This window comes from Pithys albifrons, chromosome 3 (assembly GCF_047495875.1).
Source record: "Pithys albifrons albifrons isolate INPA30051 chromosome 3, PitAlb_v1, whole genome shotgun sequence".
NCBI classification, from domain to species: Eukaryota; Metazoa; Chordata; class Aves; order Passeriformes; family Thamnophilidae; genus Pithys; species Pithys albifrons.
Genome location: NC_092460.1, coordinates 52,708,814 through 52,715,940, shown reverse-complemented (window position 1 = coordinate 52,715,940; position 7,127 = coordinate 52,708,814).

The window sequence follows — 7,127 nt, the reverse complement described above, 5'->3', positions numbered from 1 at the left end:
AGTTTAACCAGGATTGCAATGCCTAACCAGTCAGGTTGGTTGCTAAAAATCATTCCCTGTGGAAATGGACCCGTCAACAGATATTTCCACCCGGATGAGGTATTTCTAGGAGGGGTTGGCTTCAGAACAGTATTTGGTACAGCAGATCTGAGATGGTGCAGCAGAAATGATTGAGCCTAAGATATTGCAGAAGAATGAGCCTAAGAAAGTTGCATTGCAAGATGGGATATTTCTCACTACATTAGAGGGAAAGCTAATGTCTGTGTATTGGCCTCAGGCATTGCCCAGAGGTCACAGTACTGGTATACAGTGAATGGGGACTTTGCAGCCAAGGTGTATGAGCCATCCTTGTTCTTCTGTACTAGATACATGCAGTAGGCTTGCCTCATACTTGGCTCAGCATCCTTTGGCATGAAGTATGGATGCCTCTGTCAAACAGTGACTGCATTGTCCCTCAGGGCTTGAGAGACTAGGCCTGAGACAAGGAACCTAAGAGGGGTAGAGCTGAGAAACTTCAGCTCTTTCCTAGAGATTAGGCCAAGGCAAAGAACTAGGAACAGAAAGAAGTTGTTCTTGCATATGAGGCAAACACAGCTCCCCGAGGCAGAGGGAGAAATCAGGAGCTGTAAGGGATGCGAAGTAACTGCCCAATGCTGTGATGAGTGCCACAGCAGGGAGGCAAGTGCCAGCCCTGTGTTAGCCCTTGTCTCTTCCACTTGGATCATTCATTTTGCTTGAACTCTGTCTCCCACACAGCTGGATTTATCTCTTCTAGTGCTCTATCCTCCCTTCTTCTCTAGTGACATAAAGCAAGGGAAATGGAAATTGCTCTACATTTACAAGGAAGAATGCTATGATCAAAACAGTACTTAGGGTTGTTGGCAAGGCTGAGAAACTGTCTCCCTGCACAGGGAGCTCACCCTTAAAATGCAGAGCAGTGGGCATTATGGGTTCTCAGAGGCTCCATGGTCAAAGAAATAGCTAAGAATTGTTTCCTAAATGAGGCAGTTCAGAAAAGAGCAGAAAAAAGAGGGAGAAGAGAAGGGAGGCAAACCACCTCTGCTCAGTTCTCCTCTTATCACAGCTGAGTGCTCCCTAAACTCTGTTTTGCATGCTGCCTATGCAAACCTGTCATGTTGCCTCTGGATATAGCAAGATAATAACACCAAAGATGTTAAAGGAGAGGTAAATTTGGTACATTACGTGCTAATTCTTTCTTTAGGCTGGTAAAAGTGGAAGTACTTGCCTTCAGCCCATAAAACTGTTTTACTCAGGTGTCCTCTCTTCTAAGCAGCCATTTCACAGTGACTTTCTGTCACTAGCATGTGGTTCCAGATATGGAGATATCACCATCATCAGCTGCAGCTGACAAGGCCATAAGGTTTGTCCCATAGATATAGGGGTCATATAACAACCAGAGTGAGACATCTCTGAAGCCATCTTAAATGTCTTTTTCTCTGAAGACTGAGGCTGTTCAGGATCTGTCACAAACTGGCTGCTGTGTTTAGTGCATTGGATTTACACACTAATCCTTGAGCAGCAAGTGAAGACTGTTTCTCAGTGGCACTCCTTGGCATGGAGGGCCCTGCCTGGCAGCATCACTGGCTGCGCAGCAGCCTCTCTCCTAATCAGTGAGCTTACCCAGGAGATGCTGTTGCTGAACAGAGCAAAACATGCCCTCACCATCCATAGAGCCAGGGAAGAGAACTGTTTATACCAGATGACCTCTTGAATGAGCATGTGTAGAGTGGCAAAATATATGCCTGAATTCTTCTGGATGCTCTTGTGGGTTTTGTGCATTGAAAAAGGACTACAGAAGTACAAGGGAGATGCTGACAGAATGAGACTGAGCCCCAAAGAGAGGGGAAAGATCTGAGGTGTCAGAATATCTTGCTGCTTTTGCCCTGGGTGTGGGCAGAGATTTCAGGGCTGGACTAGAAGACCATGAATGCAGCAACTTTGGTGTTGGACTGTGTGAGGGTGTGAGCACAGAGATCAGCCCCTCATAAACACTGGTGAGCCACAGGGTCCCATCCAATACTCTGTCACGTAGTCCAGCTTTGAGGATAAGAGGTGGCTCACCTCACACTGGCCCAAAGCTCAGGCAGATCAAACTCACACTGGCCTTCCAAAATCCCCACATCAGTGGTGTATGATGTTTTTGAACTCCTGGTTTTATACCAGTCCTAGAACGTGCATGGCTGCATCTCCTGCCAAGAATCCTTCTCACTTTCCCTCAGTTGGAAAACTGCTGCTTCTTATGACTAGAATTTGTTCGTCCCTAGGAAGAGTTGTATTCCTTTCTCTGCAATATGGTAAAGGGGGACAACCTTCTGCAGAGACATCTGCAAGAAGTCTTGGCATTGTAGATGTTTCCAGTGTCATGCATATCTGTGGTTCAGATCAAACAGTGTGGGGGGACTGGCCTCCTGCACAGGTGTCTGAGGTTCATGTTTTGGCCCTGTGTGGACACAACAGCTGCAAGAACTGGGCACAGCTACGTGACTTTTCCTCAGTGCTGGAGAGAAAAAAACAGGACATGAACGAAGCTCTGGTTCTGCAAACCAGCCTGGGAGTAAGAAGAGTGTGACTGTTCACGGTGTACACAACTAATTATAGGGCTAGCATTTCAGGAGTTAATTATGTACACTGAGGAGTTTAATTCCCTCTGCAAAGCCCTGCACCCAACCAACAACCTTTGGAGCCACAAGGAAGCCACAGGAAAAGCCTCCTTCTCTCCTCCAGCTGTTCTGCAGGACTTGCACAGCATGGACAGCCCTGGAGTGTTTCACACAGGATACCCTGGGAACAGATCTGGTGGCAGTAGAGTCAAGATGTCTGCCTTAATCCATGTGCTCAAAGGCTTCTATAATGCAACTTTGGTGGGATTAACCACTGTGATGGGTCATTTGAGGGAGAAATCAGAGGCAGAATAGTGTGGATGAAGCAATCTCTTGTTTGTTGTTTTATTTTTGGTGCTTTTGCCCAGTTGTGTTATTTCTGACCTGAATTTGTGAGGTACATGGCCCAGATGTTTGGAGCTGTCTGGGGAGGCTGGGTTGGTTTTCAATGTAAGGAAGTGCTAGATGCAAACTGACAGAGGGTAGGATGAGGGGGTTCCCTTTCTCCTCAGTATTGAGGAGATACCCTGGTGTGAAAACCTCTTCTCTGCAGCAGCACCTGAACTCAAGGGACATTCAAAATGTCTAAGATAACACCTGAATCTGCCTAACAGCAAAACGAGGCTGTGGAGGCATGTGAGAGCTGCTGTCTTTACCCCAGGGAACAGGGAATTGGGTTGCACTGTGGATGACTCAACTTCGCATTCATCTTTGGTGGGAAAGGATTTGAATGCCTCCAGAAGCAGAATATTACAAAGACTTGGAGGTTCAGCAAGGGGACCGACATTTTTGTGGTTTATTCCACTGAACTCTTGTGTGTGGCATAAAATAAGTAAATGCCACTTAGGGGTGAGGGCTGGGTCTCAGAAGTGCTCCCCACCTATGCTCCCCAGGCAGAAACTAGCTGCCAGGTTCTAGTTGCACCATTCAGCTCTCTTGAGCACCTCCCTTTGGCACTTGCAAATGCGCTTGAGATGCAGATGTTTCTGTTACAGCCTTCTTCTCAGCATTTCCTACTGGTTGGTGAGTTGTTTCCCTGTGAAGATTTCATCAGCAACTCTTCTGGATATACACATCCCTCAGAAGTCTGCTGGGTCTTGTACGTCACCAGGCAGCAAGAGACTTGAGGGATGAGTTTGTGCTGAGTTACTGCTGCTCTGTCCTGAGGTCCACAAAGCAAGGCTTAGCTCTCTATTGCTTTATTCCTCCCTTTTCCAGCAGCTGATACTGTGCCAACTTCATGTAAATCATATTCTATATAAGCTTGAGCAAGGCTTTTTAGGAAAGAGGGGCTGCAACAGGATACATGTGGTGCATCAACTGTTTATTGCCATCTCTATTCACTCCAATGCATCAGCACAAAAGTTTTCTCCCTTTTATGTAGTGCAGGCCCAAATCAAAGTCTGAACATTGCTGAATGCAGGGGGTTTAGGCCTCTGAACTAGTCCCCATCTGCTTCGTGTTGAACTAAGACTTTCAATATGAACACATCTGCGCCTCAGCTCCAGTCCCACTTCACACAAAGTTCTGGATCTGGCTGTGAGTGTCTGCCGAGCTGCAGGGAATCTATCTGGCAGGAGAAGGACCAGAACAACCTTTGCACCTACGCTGAAGAGGAGGAGCAGGCACTGGTTTCTGCATGTGAGTCTGCCTGGTCAGCATTGCTCCTGCTCTTGACAGTGGCTGGGAGATGCTCTGACTGCCAGCATGAAGGGAAGAGGCATCTCCCAGAGCATGCATCCCTTCTCCCTTGTGCATGCGGAAGACAACCACCAGCACAGCAAGGGACACTGAACCTTCTTCTTTTTTTCTAGGGACTCTGCTAGGCATCAGAGCCCTGCCAACTTTGAATAAAAAAAATTAAAAATCTCTCTATTTGCCAGAATACCTGTCACAGGATGAACTTTGTGGTGCTTAGTCAGATCCCATCTCATGCGCAGGAGTCCAGCACTGATCTAGGCCTGAGTTCCCAGGAGTGGGAAGAGATAGTGATGATTTAGTGCAAGATATGGTAGGAACCATTGTCCTTCTTATAATAAAAGGTGGAAGGGCATGACTGCCTGACACTTCTGTTTACAGAATCACAGAATATATAAGTTTGGAAGGGACCACAGTGGATCTGGTATAACCTCCCTGCTCAGGCAGGATCATCCCAGAGCACATGGCACAGGATTGCATTCAGATGGTTTTTGAACATCTCCAGTGAGGGAGACTCCACAGCATCTCTGGGCAATCTGTTCTAGCGCTCAGTCACCTGCACAGTAAAGAAGTTCTTCCTTACACACAGGTGGAACTTCCTGTGTACCAGCTTCTGCCCATTGCTTCTTGATATATTGCTTGACCCCACTAAAAGAAGCCTTGAGACCCTCCCTTCAGATTCTTATAGACATTGATAAGGTCCCCTCTCAGTCTTCTCTTCTCAAGGCTGAACAGGTCCAGCTTCCTCACTCTTTTCTCATAAGAGAGATACTTCAATCTCCTAATCATCTTTGTTGCCATCCACTGGACCTGCTCCAGGAGCTCCATTTCTCTCTTGTATTGAGGAGCCCAAAGGATTTCATCTGAAAGGAAGGTAAACCAATAAATCTGGGCAGCAATATTAGAGACAAATCCTCTCTTGCTGGTGGACAGATCACAAGGCTTAGTCACACTCCACTTTTGCACAGGATGGGTTCCCCTCAGTACCACTAATGGCAGCCCATGGCCTGGCAAAGTGGTGGGGACAGTTGACACAGGAAGAGGAAATATTATCTGAAGGATTCAACTGGGGAAGTGGTTTACAGGACCATGAAGAAGGAGGGCAGGGAAGAGCCAGAGGCTGATCTGGGATAAGAAAAGAACTTGGCCAGGGTGGGGTGTGGCCAGCAACAGGTAAGGGTCAGTGAGGGAAGGTGCTGGATTGGTACCACAGAGAACTGATAACGATGAAGAAGAGAACACAGAAGTGTTTTTTCTAGGGCTGTGAATCAAATACCTCTTTGATCAATTTTGGCTCAGTCACTAAGGAGACTTCAGAGGAACATTCTCAGTGGAAAAACCTGCAAAACCACAAGATACACATAGAATAAGAGAGTACTTGTTCTCCTATTTGAATTTCTCCCTTCTCTGCTAAAGTACCTACAGATCCAGGCAGTCAGGCTAGATCCATGGTCTGTAAAGCAGCATATTTTTCCAGGTTAAAGGAAAGACCTATGGATAACTGCATCCCTGCCTGCACCAGGCCTCCACGTATGGCAGCTGCGCAGAATTGCCTGCAGTATCACAGCTGCAAACAGCACTCTGTCCTCCTCCCCCTATGCTCACCAGGGCTCAAGCGTTTGAGTCCTTTGTGGATCACAGCAGCCACTGGAAGCCCACATTCTGTCCACATACATGTTGAAAAGCCAGACCCATCCACTTTCCAGCCTAGACACATGAGTTGTATGTGCACTCCAGGTTTCTCCCTATTTCTGTATTATGAGTGTTAAATATTCTTCATGTCTTCCACCTCCCTCTCTTCCTAGGCCAGAGTCTATATTTCATCATCTTGTTAGGGGCTTAGTGTAACTTTATGGCACACATATCATGTGTTTTGTACAATGTCTACTTCACCAGCATTATTTCTTGCTTTTTATCTAATAATGGAGGCATTGGTAGTATTGCTATCTGTACCTTTCAGACAGGCTTGAGATAACACTTCATTACTTCTATAGGTCTTCTCCAGGGACACTCCCTTGTTGCAGGGGAGAAGCTTGCATGCCCTCATGAGGTTGAGAGCTATGCTGGAGGTGGTTTGTGCCACTGGTAGGGTCTCCCATGCCAGACAGGTCTCAGCTGAAGGGTCAGACAAAGTGTGTCCACGGGCAGGATGGGCTCGCTAGCCCTCTGGCAACTATCCTAGGAGAAGGACAACTCTGACTTCAAACCCGGGCAGATGGAACTTGCTTAGCCCTGTAAGGCCATCCATCTAAGAGAAGGATACTCTAACCAAACCTACGTCCAGAGGTATTTGCTGTCACTGTCCAAGCTCGCTAGGCCGTGGCAGATGAGCCTTAGGAGTAAAGGGTGGGGTCAGTTCTGCGCACGCTGTGCCTCACCTAAACAATCCATTGCGCAGGCTTGACTTCTATAGGTACCAGAAGACTGCACTGGTGCAGTCTGATGCTGGTTCCTTTATCTGCGTGGGAAACTGCAGACAAATGCCAAATCCTTGGGTCTGCTAATCAGGTATCAGAAGAGCAGGATGGGATCTTGCAGTTTTTTTGGGTTTTGTTTTGTTGCTGCTAATCACTGGAAGGATTAGAATAATCACCTCAAGAAAAAACATTCATCTCTTTTCTTATCCACTGAATAATACAGGACTGTATGCCCAAAAAATTGTGTTTTAAAATACGGATGTAATGTTTTCAGTATAAATCTGTTGTGCTCAGAGTATTCTTTGACATTTTGGAATTCAATGTGGGTGTTGATCCTGAATGTATCATGACTTTCTTTTGCAACTGAGACTTTATTTTCCTTGGCCATTTT